This window comes from Rhinoderma darwinii, chromosome 10 (genome assembly GCF_050947455.1).
Source record: "Rhinoderma darwinii isolate aRhiDar2 chromosome 10, aRhiDar2.hap1, whole genome shotgun sequence".
Taxonomy (NCBI): Eukaryota; Metazoa; Chordata; class Amphibia; order Anura; family Rhinodermatidae; genus Rhinoderma; species Rhinoderma darwinii.
Window position 1 is genome coordinate 20,014,661 of NC_134696.1, and position 20,085 is coordinate 20,034,745.

The following is a 20,085-nucleotide window of genomic DNA, read 5'->3' on the forward strand; positions in this document are numbered from 1 at the left end:
CTTCCCTCCAAAAACAGCGCCACATCTATCCATGGGTTGTATCTGGTATTGCAGCTCAGATCCATTGCAGTGAATTCGGTTGAGCTGCATTATCACACACAACCCATGGATAGCTGTGCCACTGTTTTTGGAAAAAGCAACCATGCTTTTCTAATCCTGGACAACCTTTAAGTCATAGCTTGTACAAAGGGGTTTTCCTTGAAATAGGATATTGGTCAGGTCCGACTCCTTGGACCCCACCTATAAGCAAAATGAAGGGGCTAAACCTGCAGTACCAGACACAGTCACATGTACTGATGCGTAAACACTGGATAAACACTGAAAGGGTCACGGCACACCGGTCCTGGAGGTTGGACATCCACCAATCACACATTGATGGTCTATCTTAAAGGGGCTGGACAGGATTTGAAAATCGTTATTGCTTTTGCCCTATAACAGCGCGCCACCTGTCCACAGGTTGTGTGTGGTGTTATAGCTCCACTCTACTGCAGTGAACTGGGCTGAACTGCAATACCAAACATAACCTGTGGACAGGTGTGGCGCTGTTTTTAGAAGAACAGACATTTTTTTTCTTATCCTGGACAACCTCTTTAAGGATAGGCCATCAATATGTTATCCTAGAAAAAAACCTTCAAAGCCTAATTCCAATTTAAAAACAATTATTCTCAGTTTAATTCTACATAAAAGGCTGGAGAAATTTGACAGTACTTTTGTTTCGCTATTTTTATATAAATTTAGATTATTTTTTTTCCCCATTTCTACAATTAGCTAAATTTAAAATACTTCTGGTTGGCCTTGGAAACAGTCAACGGTTTAGCTCCTCCCTGCTGTCAGACATGTGACTTGACAGCTTAGCTGTAACTGTGTAGCTGCCATCTACATTCCCACAATGCACTTCCCTCATTCTAACCTGCAGATTTATGAATTAAAGTGGTTGTCTGGTTTAGAAAACGATTATTTTTAATACTCTAATTCTAAGTTCTAGACAAAATCTTCCTAGTAATAATGCAATATGGGAACACGAGATCTAACCTTCATGGATTTGCCATTTAGAGGCTTGAGAAAGCTGAATGACAAGAATTGTGAATCCATAATAATGGCCATATTGCTTGTCACCCAGCTTTCCGAGAAACAGACATAACGAAGAAATTCAAGGACTTATAAGCGCTGGTGATGTTTTAATAGGGCATTGGGGTATCCTTTAATACTCAGTCTCCTGCATTCAAATGATGGGTGTGTCGCCCTTAAATTTGAACCCATTATTGGTGTTTGAAGCTACGTGGTCTGAGGTTGAGATATGAGTAAATACATAGGACTGCGTGTTCATAGTTTTATATGTTGTCTGAAGCTTCGCTGTTACCACAGAGAATAACAAGACACAATGAGTCCCCTACAGCCATGGAAATGACTAGAAGATGGTGAATCAGTCACAGCAACCTCCCAACTGAAGCGTTAATCCCCGGGGGCATCCAGCTGTTTTAGAGAAAGCAAAAAAAATTATAATAATTATATATATATATTGTGTGACGGTGGTGAACCCCCCAAAAAATGTCATTTCTGAAACTCCAAACCCTACACTACATATGGCCAAAATAACCACATCGAGCCTGTGGCACTTCAGACCCACATCTACTGAATATGAAGTCTTCACACACAGGGACACCGCTTTCGTTCAGATGGACTATATATATATACACACAACCCTACTGCCAGAGACGTACATGGATAGGAGGGACACCATAGCGAAGATCAAAGTTGGTTCCTATTATGGTGCCGGGTTTTACGGCTGAGGTTTATTTCCCCTTCTACCCCCTTTTCCATGACCCTTGAGCCAATACCCTATGTCTTTGCTTACTAACAATAAAAAGTTCCTTATCTCCTCTGGAGATGGGAGTCCATCACAGGTTCTCGACACCCAGCAGCAAACAGAATGGTATAAACTAAAACTGGTCCCCCTCCCTTCAAGGACCCCATAGCAGCCGCATGGTGTCACTATGGTATCTACGCTCTTTACCAACGCTTTTTTTGAAGTGTCGTAAAGGGGTGCTTCTTCTTAGCAAGAGAAGGTGTGACATGTCCATAGTGACCCCCACGACATGTCCATAGTGACCCCCACGACATTTCCATAGTGACCCCCACGATTTTGGATTATACAGGTCCCTATATCCCCCATTCTGCAAGCCACAATTTGCAATCCAGGAGGAGACTGAAATAAAGTCCATAGAGTTTCAGAAACGGCCAAGCAAGTGGTTTCCGTAACTCTGATGCACTTCAATGACGAGAGTCGTGCAGGCCACCCCTCCATTTAGTCACCTCCTGGATGCAGTCACCTCGAATTGTGTAACTGGAGACAGGGGACCCCTGGTTTACACCAATAGGAGAGGTCCCAGAGGTGGAAACCCCACCTATAAGAACTATATGGCATATCCTATGGATACATGTGGGGGAACCCCTTTAAGAGGATTGTCAAATATGAATAACCCCTTTTTCAAATAATGACCTCCACAGACTATAACTGATGGCTTCCCTGGGGGAGCCACAATATGAATACTCAAAAGGAAGCACTATTCATCTAATGTAATGGCAGCCATTAGTAGTTGTCACCCAACATCTGAATAGATCAGATAGGTAATGGCGGAATTACAGAACAGAGAGGCAACCTTAAATAGGGATCTGGTCCCCTATTATTATCCCAGTCTGCCCCAACAGGACTTTTTTTTACAAGGGATATTCTTAATAGACAACCCCTTTAAAAAGATTATATAAGATTTTTTTTTAAATGTCTGCTTTCTTCCAGAAACAGCGCCACTCTTGTCCATGGACTTTGTCTGGTATTGCAGCTCATCGCCATTCAAGTAAATAGGGCTGATTTGCAAAACCACACACAGCCCGTGTACAAGTGTGGCGCTGTTTCTGGAAGAAAGCCGTCATTTTCGTCCCATACAACCCCATGACTTAAGCTAAGACTTTATAGGATTATTGAATTTTGAAGGAACTCCTTGTAAGTATGCAGCAGACTATATGATGGGACGTCTGTACCCTCTTACTGCGGGGGTTCCCTTTCCCTTTCATCATGGTCCACGTGCGTCTACGTTGTTTAGATTAGAGAGTAAAGTGTTCAGTCTGCTGTTCAGGAAATGAATTTCTACAGTTGCAAAGTGGCGCAGTAAGGCTGGAATTAGAGGCGATTGTGAGTCACTTCTGTCTGGTCTTAAACAGCATGTTTACTATAGGAAAGGCTTTCATCAGCCCAGGAAAGGGCGGCTAAAAATACCTGGTACACAAGTGAAAATTGCAATTTTCAAAAATAAGCATAACATTACATGGAAGAGACATGGCCGTCACCAATCACTGCCCTGTCATTACAAGTACAGTAGCTCCACAGTAAATATTCCCAGCTGGCCAGGAAAATCAAGAACTCAAGCCAGGGGGGTGCAGAGGTAGCAGTCGCACCCGGGCCCTGGAGCTTGAGAGGGGACCAAAAGCCCCTTAGCTGCATAAGAAGACCCCAGTATAATCAATGATATATGGTGGGGCCCCCTTTATAGATTTTGCATTGGGGCCCCAGAGCTTTAAGTAACGCCTCTGACTCAAGCCTTAGCTCCTCTATAGGATCTACTTCTATCTCCTACACGAGGTCAAGGTGCTGGGTCTGCAGACGACAGTGAAAACAATGCATGGAAAGGATAATCCTCCTCTGCTTGCTTACACTCACAGAATTATGTTAACTCTTGCTTTGCCTGTAGCATGCTTGCCTGAATGTATTGTAAATTATTACGGTCTGTCTACAGCGTGGGGACACATTAAATGTTAAATTATAAGTAATTCCCTAATTATCTATCTATCTATCTATCTATCTATCTATCTATCTATCTATCTATCTATCTATCTATCTATCTATCTATCTATCTATCTATCTATCTATCTATCTATCTATCTATCTCATATCTATCTATCTCATATCTATCTATCTATCTATCTATCTATCTATCTATCTATCTATCTATCTATCTATCTATCTATCTATCTATCTATCTATCTATCTATCGGAAATTAAATGATGGCTGCATGCACCCTTTGGCAGCACATCACTTATAGTAGTTATAAATATTACATGGCTGTTAGATTGATTGATGGATTGATCACATGTTAAAAGGGTATGTGCACAGTAAGACACCATTTTACAGTCTATATATAGATAGAATCTACACATAAAATTGAGTGAGTCCCTGTGTACATACATTACATTACTTATATTGTATTGATCCTGAATTACAGCCTGTATTATACTCAAGAGCTGCATTCATAATTCTGTTGGCTGTTATTGGAAGCAATCAACAGGCTTGCTATCAGACACACCCCTAAAAGCTTAACCGAGCTCTAATAATGCAACAGGATAGGTAGGTTCTCCTATATCAGCTTCCCATACAGTGGTGTAAAGACATGCAAATCACCATAAACAAGCTCTGTGCAGCAAGAAATGCTGGGAGATTTTAGCTCTGAAGCCTGCATAATTGTGAATACAGCAGAATAGTGAGTTATGCTCTGGAGTATAATATAGGATATAACTCAGGATCAGTACAGGATAAGTAATGTATGTACACAGTGACACCACCAGCAGAATAGTGAGTGCAGCTCTGGAGTATAATACAGGCTATTTATTTTTTTAACCCATTAGTAAAACGTAACTTTTATTAAACTTTAGGATGCAGACAAATTTACAAATGCAATGCCTATAGCTCAGTATTAAAGTGAGATTATTTTAATGTAAATCACTGGACGTGTCTGCAGATCACATCCGGTACTATATAGACTGATCGACATACGTGAAATTTAAAAGCAAACAGGCTTAAATAGCGATGGTCGTCGTCACTAGGTGGGATTAATGCTCAACAGCCAATCAGAGGTGAACGTACTACGTCACACTAGCATGTCATCAGTCAGCTGTAGGGGCATCCTCTAGGTGCCCTCTATTTAAATTTGCAACATTGTATATAAATAAAGCTAATTTAACGGAACTAAATATTTGCATTATACATTGTGTAAAAATGTTATTGTGGTCCCTTAAAGTAGTGCAATCTGATAATATGGCCTTGTGGTCCCAGCATTGTCCTGATTTTCTCCTTCATCTCACTGCACGTGACGACCAGACTCCGCTACATAGTAAAAAGAGCAGATCAGAAAAGCCATTTTTTGGAGTAGTTGGCACAGGTATAATAAATAATTTCATGACCAGTCAACAGCGTGGCAGAGGGAACGCTCTATTTATATCTTCGCTTGCTACCAGTTTGATTCACTAGGGTGAATTTAGTCATTATGCCATAAATAGCCAATTTCCAGCGCTAAATGCTGCACAATCTCCAAAGTTAAGTATTTGAAAAAGTAGGTAATGCTCCAAAAATACTTAGAAATCCATCACTAAAGCCACGCTGGACCAATTGATAGTTTTCACATTTTCATTAGATGCTTTTGCCTATACAACGATTTGTTGGGTGAGACTGTTTAACCGCCAGACAGTTCTGAATTTATTACTTTAAATCCACTTTGTGTTCTTCCACAATTTCATGTGCTGCAGAACTAAACTGTCTGACAGGGACCTATAGCTGTGTTCCTAGTTATTGAATAGAATGCCAGAACTACAGTGAAAACTGACACTCACACAGACAGAGCAACAGGACACAAGGAAAAAATGGAAATGTAACTGTATGACAATGCAGATTTAGATACTGGACAGGGTCTGTCGAAAGTTGGATGTTGGCTAGCATTAGTGGTTGGCATCCTGAATCTGTAAAGTATAGGAACATTTATACTCCATCTGATGTTTTGGGGATCATCTGCAATTTTCAGATTTCACGCATTCTACACATATGGAGATGATACTTGATATGGCCGGTAGAAAATCAAGTGCACAATAAATTCCCTGGGTCCCGGACCCCCACCATCTACACCCCCCCTTCATTGACCACATGAATATACTTGTAATCTTTTAACATATCGGCAGCCTGATTTTTCTTTGCTACCCCCCATTTATTTCCTCCCAAAAAATTAGAGGGGCAACAAAAAAGTGTTTTGCCCCGGGCCCTCCGCAGACCTTGATCCGATCCTGCTGATAATTACCATCTGTGCAAAGAAAAAGGTGGTGTTGCCATAGCAACCCCCAGATGTTTGCTTCTAAACTGGAACATAAATGACTCAATCCACATATTGCCTCCCATTATAATCTACTATATGTCACCAACCCCACACCAGACCTCATAATGACACTGACATAAGTCTCTCATCACCTCCAATAGACCAGGAACCACAAAACTATAGAATGTTCCTTCCTTCCTGCTGAATAATTGTCATTGTGTTCCCAGAAAGTGAAAGAGCGTTTCCCTCTTTTAAAAAAAATAAATAGAATCTATCTATCTATCTATCTATCTATCTATCTATCTATCTATCTATCTATCTATCTATCTATCTATCTATCTATCTATCTATCTATCTATCTATCTCATATCTATCTATCATCTATCTATCTATCTATCTATCTATCGATCTATCTATCTATCTATCTATCTATCTATCTATCTATCGATCTATCGATCTATCGATCTATCGATCTATCGATCTATCGATCTATCTATCTATCTATCTATCTATCTATCTATCTATCTATCTATCCTTTATCTATCTATCTATCTATCTATCTATCTATCTATCTATCTATCTATCTATCTATCTATCTATCTATCTATCTATCTATCTATCTATCTATCTATCTATCTATCTATCTATCTATCTATTCTATCTATCTATCTATCTATTCTATCTATCTATTCTATCTATCATTGAGTTGCCCTCTTCTGCCAAGTTTTAAAATATACAGCCATTGATCAGCAATATCTATCATTACCAATCCTATACCGGTTATCACTCAGCTTTTCCCATCTCCTGAATGGCACATCCGCTAAGTGACACATCCCCCCCCCCCCATTCCCCACTTCCATGTAGGTGCAAAACGATGTTGTTTTGCTGTTGGGGACTGTTGGGAAGATGGGTGACAATATCCTGATCATAGTGAGATAGGGTTTTCATGGGCACCATATGGGGCATGTACTGTACAGTAATTCTATAGCATTCCCTCCTGGTGCAGTGTCTATTCATTTTCATTCATTCAGACCTTCCACAGTCTATAAGAAAACAACTGCACATAGAGGAAGGAAGCCTCATCCCTGTCCATGTCCTTCCTCCCTTCTTCCCAGTCGCCCTGTTCGGGCCCAGAAACCTGATGCTTAGACAGGTGTTTACTGATCCCTTGTTCACCTGGGAAAAGATGTGTCTTGTAAGAGCCCTGGAGGCTTAAGTTCCAGCAGTGTGCTCATTGTGCAAGGGGAGGGGAGTGGATGGGAGGAATAGACATGAGCTCAGCAGAGGGAGAGCTGGAGTCACACACAGAACAAAAGTAGCCAGTGCTTGCTCAAAAAGAAAGGGGGGTCCTGCTGCTGCCTTGCATTGTGGATTCCAGTGGCTGCTACTCAAGCCTGTAGGATCTGCAAGGAACCACACCTTCAGGAGACTGTCACACTGAGAGAGCCACCAGCAATCCCTATGGATAAGTGACTCACAACAAGCATCATCCTCCTCTCTGGAAACTGCAACACTGTGTCCGGGATTTCCAAGGTGAAACACTGTCTCTACCTTGAGTAAGAACTGTTCTTCTTCCTCCTTTGGGTCAATGGATGTTTATTTCTCTTCCAACAAATGTTCTGCTGCAGAATCGAAGCCCATGTAGACTTCTCCTGCCTTGCTTCAAACCTGAAAGGTGAGTCTAGAGATTGCATAGGTCTCAATATTTCAGCCATAAGACACCTAAGCCATTGAGCCTGATGAGTCTAGTGAGTATGGACATGTCAATATTTCATCCCTGTAGACTTGACCTTGCTCCTCCAGCCTAGCAAGGAACCTGAAAGGTGAGTCTAGAGATAGCGCAGACCTCAGTAGTTCACCCATGTAGCACCTCAGCCTTATATTGAGCCTGATGAGTCTTGTTGTCATGTAGATATCAATATTTCATCCTTGTAGACTTCACCAAGTATCCAGATCCTAGCAATAAGCCCGAAAGGTGAGCCTCAATATTCTAGCCTCTTCTTGCATGTCCAACCTAGAAATGAACCGGAAATGAGTCTAGAGATACTATAGATCTCCATATTTCATGTAGACTTCACCGCTACCTATGCCTTACATTGATACTTAAGGATCTAATGTTATGTAGATCTCAGAAGTTCATCCATGTAGACTTCCACCTGGCTCCTTCAGCCTTATAATGTCTTAAAGGTGAGTCTGAAGATCACATAGACCTCAATATTTCAGGCCTGTAGACTTTACCTTGCATCTCCAACCTAGAAATGACCAAGAAAGGGGGTCTAGATATAGTATAGACTTCAATATTTCATCTATACCTAAGCCTTGCATTGAGCCTGATACTCTAATGTTGTGTAGATTTTAGTAGTTCAGTCATGTAGACTTCACCTGGCTCCCCCAACCTTGTAGTAAGTCTGGAGATCACATAGACCTCAATATTACTGTTTTCTTGCTGTGGTTTGAGCCCTGGTGGTGCCAGTGAAGAATTAACTTTCACAAAGAGTAGAATGAGATTAAAAATTCAGCAATGTCCCTGTGACATGTGACAAATCCCCCTTGTGTAGATAAGATGGAGATCAGCGTAGGTTCCTATGGTCACAGCACTTGTACTGGGTGATACACAGTTCACACGGGGTCTTTTGCCGAGTTTTTTGACGCGGAAACCGCGTCGCAAAACTCGGCAGAAACGGCCCGAGAACGCCTCCCATTGATTTCAATGGGAGGCGTCGGCGTCTTTTTCCCGCGAGCAGTAAAACTGCCTCGCGGGAAAAAGAAGCGACATGCCCTATCTTCGGGCGCTTCCGCCTCCGACCTCCCATTGACTTCAATGGGAGGCAGGAGAAAGCGTGTTTTCTGCCCGCGGCGCTCAATGGCCGCGGGCGAAAAACGGCGCGATCATTGCTATTCACACGGAGTATTTTGGGGGAGGAATATCTGCCTCAAAATTCCGTTTGGAGCTTTGAGGCAGATATTCCTCCCCCAAAATACTCCGTGTGAACATAGCCATATTGTCTCCTCTGGAGGCAGAGCAGACTGCGGTGAATATATTGAATTGTTTTGTGTTTTGCACAGAGTGTTTTGTATTATGAGTAATGACTGTGGTGGTCAATGTCAATATTTGGTTGAGGGCTGTATTCGGCAGCTGCCAGGCACGCTGAGAGTTGTAGTTTCACATCAGGTTGTGCTTACTTCACGCACTATTAAGTGAGCATGACTATAAATCTGAGATATCACGACAGCAAGTTGTATTCATGATAACGGATGAGGAACATTTATTTTATAAATTATTATCATGACTGTGTAATATGGCAGAATAAAGGGTTAAATAACCATTATATATTGTTACTATAGAGATCTATAATAACGGCTGGCAACAGGTGTTTAACTGTATCTATCTATCTATCTATCTATCTATCTATCTATCTATCTATCTATCTATCTATCTCTCTCTCTCTCTCTCTCTATCTATCTATCTATCTATCTATCTATCTATCTATCTATCTATCTATCTATCTATCTCATATCTATCTATCTATCTATCTATCTATCTATCTATCTATCTATCTATCTATCTATCTATCTATCTATCTATCTATCTATCTATCTCATATCTATCTATCTATCTATCTATCTATCTATCTATCTATCTATCTATCTCTCTCTCTCTCTCTCTCTCTCTCTCTATCTATCTATCTATCTATCTATCTATCTATCTATCTATCTCATATCTATCTATCTATCTATCTATCTATCTATCTATCTATCTATCTATCTATCTATCTATCTATCTGTCTACAGTTTCTTTCTTTCTTTCTTTCTTTCTTTCTTTCTTTCTTTCTTTCTTTCTTTCTTTCTTTCTTTCTTTCTTTCTTTCTTTCTTTCTTTCTTTCTTTCTTTCTTTCTTTCTTTCTTTCTTTCTTTCTTTCTTTCTTTCTTTCTTTCTTTCTTTCTTTCTTTCTTTCTTTCTTTCTTTCTTTCTTTCTTTCTTTCTTTCTTTCTTTCTTTCTTTCTTTCTTTCTTTCTTTCTTTCTTTCTTTCTTTCTTTCTTTCTTTCTTTCTTTCTTTCTTTCTTTCTTTCTTTCTTTCTTTCTCTTCCTATCAGGTCACTGTTATATATGGCCACAGTGGTTTTGCCTGGTCAGCATTACTTTTGCTGATGACCCAGTTTGACTTCCCCAGGTCAGCTTGGGGGGATCGTGTGGTGAGGTGAAACTGTCCGTCTGTTGTCATATGACCCCTCCATAAATATTAGGACAATCGGTTTCTCCTACCAAAAATCTGGAGCTTATTTTGTTTTTCATCCATTTTATAGTTTACTTGTTGCATCTTTTGTAGTAGTTGGGCGCTGTGTTAATAGGATTCATGTGTTCTTTGATCTTCGGTTGACATTAAGAGTCCTTATGAAGCTCGTCATCATGGTTATCATCCCATTGATGCAGAATATTTACTTTCCTTTGGCTTTATGTCTTATTTCACTTTTTTCTTGTTTGATTTTGTTGTTGTACGGGGAGATTCATATAGAATTTTCTTAGCAGCTTGATTCCACAACAGCAAATGATAACCCCAATTTTTATCTAAAATTCTAAGCAAATATTTAGGAGCTCATCCATTACTAAAAAATCTTGTTCTGTGAAAATATACCATAAAACAAAAAGTTCTGAAGTGAAATTTGTAAAAGTTTTTTTTTTCTGTAAATAAGGCTTAATTGGGATATGCAAGTATAACATACTTTGCATTTCAATTACTCATATTTTTAAGATCTCTGTTTGCTGTCATTGAGTAGAAATATTTTTGGAAACATGGTACATCGCTCCTTAAATGAACAGTCCAGGCTAAACCAATTATTATGTTATATCTATTGCTGAGCCTTAGGGGGTGGGATTCTCTCTTTGGTATTCCTTGTATTCATGTATCATGCTCCAGCCCCACAGACCCCGCACTAGACAAAACACATTGAACAAGAGTATATTCAAACGCAGCAGAAATTTCTGTAACTAAAAATCAGTTCTATTTATCTGAATGGGAGTTTTTTTCGAAGCATGTTAATGGATTTCTGCAAGCCCTATTCAGATGAATGGGCCCGTTGCAGAAGTCTCTGCAACAAATCTGCTGTGTGTGAATAAACCTTAAGTGTATCAGAGTCATCTCTTGTAAGGCGGCCTGTACTTGTCTCAGTAGGAAATGAGCAGGCCTGGTGTTTCCATTCACAGACAACAAGCAGAGATCTTGAAAAATGTGAGGAATTGAAAAGAAAGTATATTAGAAATGTGCAGAAGTTTTTAGCGATACATAGTTATATTCTTTATCGATGAGACCAAGATAATTCATAAACGACTGAACAAATATATAAAGAACTCAATTTGTGAGGTGACTACTCACTTAGGATTAGAAAATAATTAGAGTATGTAGACCAAACCTTCACAGGTCTTTATATAGTTAAGAAACAAATACTCCAATCAATCTCCATTTAAAATCTTCTTCCTTTGTATTATGAACATTGTATTCAATATTAAGAGACCAGATTGTACAATCAGATTGGCACCAGTACAAAAGGAATTACGTTTTGGGTAGAAATCCTCTTTTTAAAAAAGGCAGTATATCTGCTGACAGGATTGTATCTGAATCTGATACCGATGTTGTTGAAGAGGTTCTCCACTTTTGCACAATCCCTAATTGTTAGAAGGGTCCCTTGACAATAAACTGATCGCAGCATTTCCGCTTGTTGTGACCCACAGCGATCAGCTGTAATCTGTGGGGAAACCTGGCAGTAAGTTTTCAATTTCCCTGCAGCGCCACCACAGAGGAAATGAAGCATTACACAGTGTCCATTTAAATCAATATGTTGTCTGTGATACAGGACAGGACGGGTCCTCCAGAGCGAGAGAAGTTCTTTGTATCCACTCTACACTATGGCCAAGAGATAAATATCCTGAAGAGAGGATCCCCCCACCCTCTATTAACTCAGATAATAGAGTATATGAAAATGGGTTTTCTAAACCAGACAGCCCCTTTGAGGAAAATACATCATAGTAATTACTTTTTATTTATTTGCATTATATTCTAAGGCTGCACCATAAAATCTGGGATCCTCATGACCTTAATCCCTTTGTTCGCAAACACCGGCTATGTCACAATATTTTCTGATTGATGTTTATTTAACCTCATAAATTCAAAGACGCACGACCTGTTAATGTATATTTCAAAAAGGACTGAGCGCCATATTGTTCTTTGTTTTCTGCGTATCCAGTGTGACTTTTTTTTTAAATTGGGTGTAGCCAATCAGATAATTAATAGAATCATTTGATCAGAAGATGAATTTTGAAGTGGGCGGGGCTAGACAACATGGAACCAATCAGATTATGTGAAGAATAACAGCAAGAGTTACCTGTGGGTTTTTGTTTTTTTAGTAAATACCAGACTGGATGTGACTGGGATTCCTTAAATCCACCAGAGATGATTCTGAGGGGCACCCTCCATCTATTGGACAGGACATGTGCATCAATAGGATCTAATAGGTTATTTGTGAATAGACCCATAACAAATGGCAAGTAATTTGCTGGAAAAAGCTCCAAATGGGGTTGTTTTCTGCTTTGGGGGTCCATTATTGTGTCAAAGCCGGTGCCCGGAGGGTTATTTTGTACTCTGGTGGGCCAGTTAGACTCTCAATGTGGGTATGAGGTCCTGTGCCTCAGTATTCCAATACCAGGCCATCACAATTCTGGCCTGCCAATTTTTGGTGCCACTGTAATGTGCCAGCGTGGCCTATGGCACCCCAGGCATTGGGTAATAACTACCCCTGTAGCCCCTATAGTTATAACACTGGTTGGAAACAAGCTGGAAGCCCCAAAAGAGTTAGAGTTTGTGTAGATGAACGTATTCGTTTGTGTGTCCCTAATTTGCCGAAGTCAGGAATGGATTTTGGCAAAATTCGGAAGGAAACATGCAGTTCAGAATGGATAAGTGAATGAGCCCTGAGATAGCGATAGACCTTAGGTGTCCCCTTAACGTGCTGATGTTATGAGGGCCCGATTCATTTAGTTCAGAAGGATTATATAATCACTTTAGAGTTTATTTGTTCAACGAATGAGCTTAAATCTATGTCCACCATTTCACAATTCCCATATAGAATTAATCTACTTCGTGAATATATGACATGATTTATTTTATACTAATCCTGAATTTCAACCTGTAGTATACTCCAGAGCTGTATTCACAATTCTACAGGCTTAACAGGTGACCTCTCCCAGCATTCCCTGCTTGTTCAGTGTCTGTACAGCGCTTGCTCTGGTGATTTGTATTCTGAGAAATGTCTTCTATATGCCATCACTGTACAGTAATCAAAACAGGAAAACTAAGGCTACATTCAGACAAGCGTGTACGATTTGTGCGCGTAAAAAATGCAGCATTTTTACTACATTGTGCTGTCTGTGTTTTCCACGCACCCATAGACTTCAATGAGCGACAAGGTGCACAAAAAATGTACCAATATAGGACATGCAGTGAGTTTCATGAAAACTCACGCATGTCTGTATAGCCCCTAACTCTCTCCCTGCAGTATAGGAGCTCAGCTAAGCTGTAAGGGGTATGTTTGATGATCATGCTTACTGACTGTTTCCAATGACAACCAGCAGCATTGTGAATGCCGCTCTGGACTATAATACAGGCTAGAACTCATGATCAGTACAGTTTATTTATTTAAAATGGTAATTGAGTAAATATGACTTATTATGGTTAGAACATGCTGGAATTTGAAGTGCATTGGTTAAGAGACCACCACCCAGGTGTATAGTAAAGTAGATTATTTGGCCTCAGAAGTTTAGGGGAGTTCTCCGCTTTTTATCCCTTCTCGTTAGAAGGGTCCCTTGGCAATAAGCAGATCACAAAGTGTCACTCTGCAGGGCCCCCCCAGCAATCAGCTGTAATCTGATGCGTAACCTAGCAATAAATGTTTCATTTCCCTGCAGCGCCACCACAGGGGAAATTGAGCATTACACATTGCCCATTCATATTAATGTGTTGTCTGGGTAATGTAGGACAGGTCCTCCATGGAGAGAGAAACACTTTTTGTAACCACTCTCTACTCCGGCCAAGAGATGAGGGTCCCCTATCTATTAACTCAGAATTCACTAATAAGGTGTATGAAAATGGGTTTTCCAAACTGGACAGCACCTTCTAGACTTACCGGTACTTTTTCAAACAATTTAGAGCCGCTATATAAAGCATAAAGTGCTACAGTAAATCATCTCTTTAGACTCATTTGTCTGTATCTTAGATGGGAGACGAGCGCGGAAGTGTAAAGCATGGTACAGAATTATTTTGCTCTCTTGGATATTTCACCTGCGTTCTGCGCTGATAAATGGCCGTTTTCCAACTGGGTGCTATAGTTTTCATAAAATAGCTGATTTGGGATCGGCTTTTATAAACACGTTAAGACAAAGTAAATAGAGCACTGAGAAAATAAATGAATGGATTTCTGCTTTTGCTCTTGAAAGGACTTTGTTAGGCGGCGCTGTATTAAGAGCTCAGTCCAGAAATATTTAGATATCCGCTGTGTGACTTCACTGCTGAATGTCGTTCCATTGTCCCAGGATAATAAAGGACAATATTGTCTGCTCCACCTGCTTGCAGAATACATACAGTCACGGCGGACAATATGGAGGCCTGTCTGCTCGCAACACACGTCTAGATTTAACAATAACCAACTACACTGAGATAATGGAGGTGAATCAAAACCGTCTCAGGATGCATTCATTTATGAAACTGGAAAAATAGCACGTATTGCGCCAAATGTGTTATGAAAATTTTTCGCCAAAAATGTCTTTAGCATATGCAAGATTAATCTGGCACACTCTACCTGGTAGAAAGATACTGGGGCACCGCTCACACAGTGATCCAGTATTAGGGTATGTTCACACGCAGTGTTTTCAGGTGTAATTCGGGCGTTTTACGCCTTGAATTACGCCTGAAAAAACGCCCCTAATACGCCTACAAACATCTGCAAGTTGCTTTCAATGGGAATTACGATGTTCCGTTCCAAACGAGCCTTTATTTTACGCGTCGCTGTCAAAATACGGCGCGTAAAATGACGGAACGTCAAAAGAAGTGCAGGACACTTCTTGGGACATTTTTGGAGGCGGTTTTCATTGACACCATTGTAAAACGGCCGTAAAAACGCAGCGAAAAACGCGAGTTGTTAAAAACTGGTCACTGCGTGTGAACATACCCTTAAATGGGTTTTCCCACAATTAACAATTAACAACCCCCACAATCTCTAGAACGGGGGTCCCGTTCCTACTCATTGCATTGTTTGTAATGGAGCGACGTTCGTGCATGTGTGCTGCCGCTTCATTCAAAGTCTAATAACGGAATCAGTTGAGCGCTGTACTCGGCTGTCCCGTCGGCCCCATAGTCAGTGAATGAAGTGACAGCGTACATGCGCGACCGCTGCCTGCTCCATTCAAAATCCTTCTCACTGCGATTGTGCAGTGAGGAGGAACAGGGGTCAGGGCCTCCATTCTAGAAATCGCGGGGTTTTCCAAGCAGGGGGGCCCCCAGCAAGCATACATTTATCACCTATCCTCTGGCTAGGTGATAAATATCAATTGTGGGAAAACGCTTTAAATAAATCTCCCCCATTTTGCTTAGTAAATCATCAAAACTGTCTAACAAAACAGGCCTTGTTGCCCTTAGCAACCAATTACAGTGCTGCTTTCATTTTTGCAGACCAGTTTAAGAAATGAAAGCTGAGCTCTGATTGGTTGCTAGGGGCAACCAGTCCAATTTTACTATTAGACAATTTTGATAAATGATGCTTGGGCAAAAATTATAATATCCTTGAATTTATTTATTTTCAAGATGTAACAATTCTTCAGACATTTATTCATTATGTTTGTGTCTGGTGACAACCAATATGGCTGCCATTTTTCTTTATCATCCACATCTGCAATTTCTCCTGTTACTATATGTACTGAGCATCCCCCCCTATTCCTGGAGACGCCTCTTTTCAACTAAAATAAACAAAAATCTCACTCCTTTTGTGGTCCGGTTCGCAGGACAGTCCTCCAAAGCGTGCTCGGAGTCGTGGCACATTATGCTGGGATTTGTGGTGAAACAGCCTGGATGGCATAAACATCATGTAGGCCATTGTTGTATTCTTACTTGTAAAGTCATATATGACCTGGAGTCAAAAGCCGTTATGGAAAACTTTATTTGCATTACTTTGCATACAGCGCTCACATCGTTGCTCAGTTTTACTGTAATCGCCTGCTTCTTCCACTTCGGGACTTTTATCTCCATTTTGTCTACGTTCCTCCTCATCCTTTTGCACTTCCCCTCCTGTCACTTACAGCCGTGTCCTCGCTCACATAATCATGTGAATGGACAGGTCACTTTGTCATCTTCTGAAACACTCTGTGCTGCTAGTGGACACTGTTGTTAGGCCTCTTGCACATTAATGTCGTTCATCTCAATGGGGCCAGTGTATGTTTTATATGATACTGAGTTTTCACCAAAACTTGGTTCGATATACGAATACTTGTTAACTCTCCCGGAACGTCCTGGAGACTCACGGAAAAAGGAGAGATCTCCCGGACTCTCGGAAGGGCCGGCAAATCTACCGGGTACCCCACATACGAACCTCTCCCTGTCCCTGTAGTTCCCTCCATTCTTGTACGCCGCCACAGACCATGTCCTGATGCTGAGCGACTTCCAGACGTTGCCTGCGGCGGTGCCTAGAAGCGGAGGGAAGCGCAGGAACGGGAACAGGTGAGTATCTGAAAATCTGGTCTGAGATTTGTAAAGCAGTCTATATACAGGGAGGGTCTGGTGTCTGTGTAGGGGTAGTTTGGGGTCTGGTCTGGCAATCTATAAATGTGAAGGGGCTGGGGGTCTGTGAAAAAGTGGGGTCCAGGGTCTGTATATGTAATTGGAATCTGGTGTTTGTATTTTTAAGAGGGGTCTGGTCTGGTTTCTGAATTTTTTTTTAGAGGGTCTAGTCTGATATCTTTAATTTTTTAGGCAGGGAATCTGTATTTTTAGGGAGGCTGGTCTGGAATCCATATTTTGGGGGTCTGGTGTCTGTATTTTTAGAGGGGTCTGGTCCGTGGTCTGTATTTTTTAGGAGGTCTAGCCTGGTGTCTGTAATTTTTTTAGGCAGTGAATCTGCATTTTTAGGGAAGCTGCTCTTGGATCTGTATTTTTTGGTGGTCTGCATTTATTTAAGGGGTAGTTTTTAGGGGTTCTGGTCTGAGTTCTCTATTAGTTTAGGGGGTCTGGAAGAATTTGTATTTATTTATGGATATGTATTTGTTTAGGGGATCTGGTCTTGGGTCTGTATGTATTTAGGGGATCTAGCGTGTCGTCTGTATTCATTTTGAGGTGTGCTGAAGGTGGTCATGTGTAATATTTGAGATTTTATTTATGTATGTTGGGTTTGTATCTTATTTAAGTGGACGGGGCAAAAAAAACAAACGTAACCCGTAACATAAAAATTAACAATATATTATACAGTTCACGTTGTCGTTATTGAAAAAAAATAAAAATGGAGATACCGGAAATCAATTGTTCCTCTTGGGGATCTTGCCTGGGAAGACGACTCATTTTCTTTGTGCGGCCTGTGTTCTGTATCTTACCTTTCACAGTAACCTGATGCTGTGTGGCACCCTCACCTTGCCGAGGAGGATAGCCTTACACAGCGACAGCAACGTCCATGCCCACATCCCCAAAGCACAGGCCGACCTCCAGAGCCAAGACTACACCTTAATCCTCTTCTATTTGCAGCATGGTTTGTCCTCATCATTGCCGGTTCAGGTGTCTATATAACGCATGTGTGATATCTTGATTGTATTTATTAAAGTGACACGACCACTGTGGCTACACGACATTGTATTCGTTATAACGCAAGGCCCCGTAATATCTACATGCAAACATTTTCAGACTTTCCAATACTTGAATCTCAAATCTCGGGACATTTTAATCCCTGCCCTGTACTGCCCACAAAATCATCAGCACGCCCCTTTTATATGCATTTGCATAAATCCCGCCCCTGGTTCGAGGGACTGTCCGGTGAAAATCGGGATTGTTGGCAAGTAATTATTTTATGAAGCTAATTATTTGACCAGAACTTGATATTTAAGTTAGTAACACCTAAATAAGGCCAAGGCTCCACGGCGCCATATTGCTTGCGATGTATTGCAATAAGATTTCATGTGAGTCTGCAGATTGTGAGTACATGGCGATTTCTGAACCTTATCTGGAGTAAAATAACACGATTTGCAATAATCACAAAAAATCCAACACTGGTAGATTTTTTTTGTGATTGCAAAATCATAGACGGGATGTCATGCGTCACCATAGACTTACATTAGAGGCGGTGCCACGTGATACCACATTGCGTTCTAGCGTGAACTTGCTTGTACTATGATCAGTCACAATATGTCGCCATGGAGACTCATGTGGAACCTGGAGCCTTCCTTGGCTAGCAATATACTAATCATCACACACGTCTGCTCTTAAAGGAGCAGTACACCTTAAATAGTGCAGCAGAAGCTGCTAATATTGGTCACACATATATATGTAAATGCGTCTGGAGAGTCTCAGCATTGGAGGAAGACATGTTTCAGTCCGGCTATACCAACTACAGATGGCTGACACCAGGGAGCAATAGTTTATGTAACAGCACAGAAATGCAGAAAATATAGACTTTAATGGTCATTTAAAGGAATGTGCATTATTTTTGCACAAAAAAAAAGCAAAACGTTAGTAGAGCAATAAAAAAAAAATACAGTGCATAAAAATAACAGATTCAGAGTAAATGCAAAGAACATGTGGAAATAAAGTAAGCTGGATCCTGTGCACGGTCCAGGTTCAAGGTCGAACTATATACAACTCTATACATTGATCATTAATCATTAGTTATGCTAAAGGACTTAAAGGGGTTGTCTGTCCATATGCTTTATTAAGGCACGTGGGCATCATAGAGGGGGGTCCCCAGCCCAGGTGCCCCATCTATGCACCAGAATGTAGAGTAGTTCTATAAGACCATCTCCCGTTTTGGCAGATCCGGTGCTTCCATACACTATATAGAAGGCCATTAATTTGAATAGCCATCATGTATTTCTACATTTCCCCTGCTTAGTCTTGGTAAAGTTGCCCATACATTTAGATTATTGTTGCTGTTCCTGTAGCTTTCAGGGGATCTACTGACATTTTAATGTCTATGGAAACTTTTATTTAGTGGACATTTTTAGGTTCTTGTTTGATTTGTTGTAATTGGTGACCCCCCTATGAAAATAGGTGTGCTTGGAAAACTAATTTTTGGGATCCTGACTTTGGGTCCATTATATTGTAGTCTAGATTCTTGGTAGCTAAATTGCTGGTTATGTCAAACCTTTAGGAAAAAATTCTACTAATTTTCAGAATTTGGCCCTAAACAACTCCTCTTGAGTAAATCTAGCATGAGGTCCCATATGCATTTGCTTAGGCATAGTGGATCGCTGATGATGGAAACCTGGCAATGATAGACTTCCTATCAAGCCCTAAGTTGAAATGTTTAGAGGAGAAGGTCTACAAACCATTGTCATACCTAGAGACCCACTGGGCAATGCCAGTGCTCTTCTTTCCAAGATTTCTAGACAGACTCTTCTATTTATATTATGCAATCCACTCCTAGCCCATAAGGTTCTTTAAATGGCCCTCAAGAGTAGAAGGGTATCTTTAGAGGAGAGACCGTGCAAATCATCGACATATCTAGAGACCCACTGGTCATTGACCTTGTTCTTCTTTCCAAGATTGTTGGACTGACTCTTGAATTTATAGTACATAAGTATATAGTCCATCCCGTACCCAAAAGGGTCTTTAAATGACCCTCAAGTGGAAGGGTATCTGCCACGTAAAAGGAGTTTATGCTGGTTTATGCTGGTTCGGGTTATGTTTGGAAATAGAAAAAAAATATACCCAAGG

At 40.7% G+C, this 20,085-nt stretch overlaps 1 protein-coding gene across 3 annotated transcripts in view; it reads left to right on the forward strand.

Annotated features, from left to right (window-relative positions):
- Positions 1 to 20,085, forward strand: part of PLEKHG5 (pleckstrin homology and RhoGEF domain containing G5) — a 186,344-nt gene that overhangs the window by 39,731 nt on the left and 126,528 nt on the right. The window contains exon 1 of one of the 3 annotated variants that reach the window (XM_075839448.1): positions 7,211 to 7,807. The exons of the other annotated variants lie outside the window; for them this stretch is intronic. The gene's annotated coding sequence lies outside the window, so the exon portion shown is untranslated. Of the gene's footprint in view, positions 1 to 7,210; positions 7,808 to 20,085 lie in introns of those variants that run through there. 3 annotated transcript variants of the gene reach the window in all.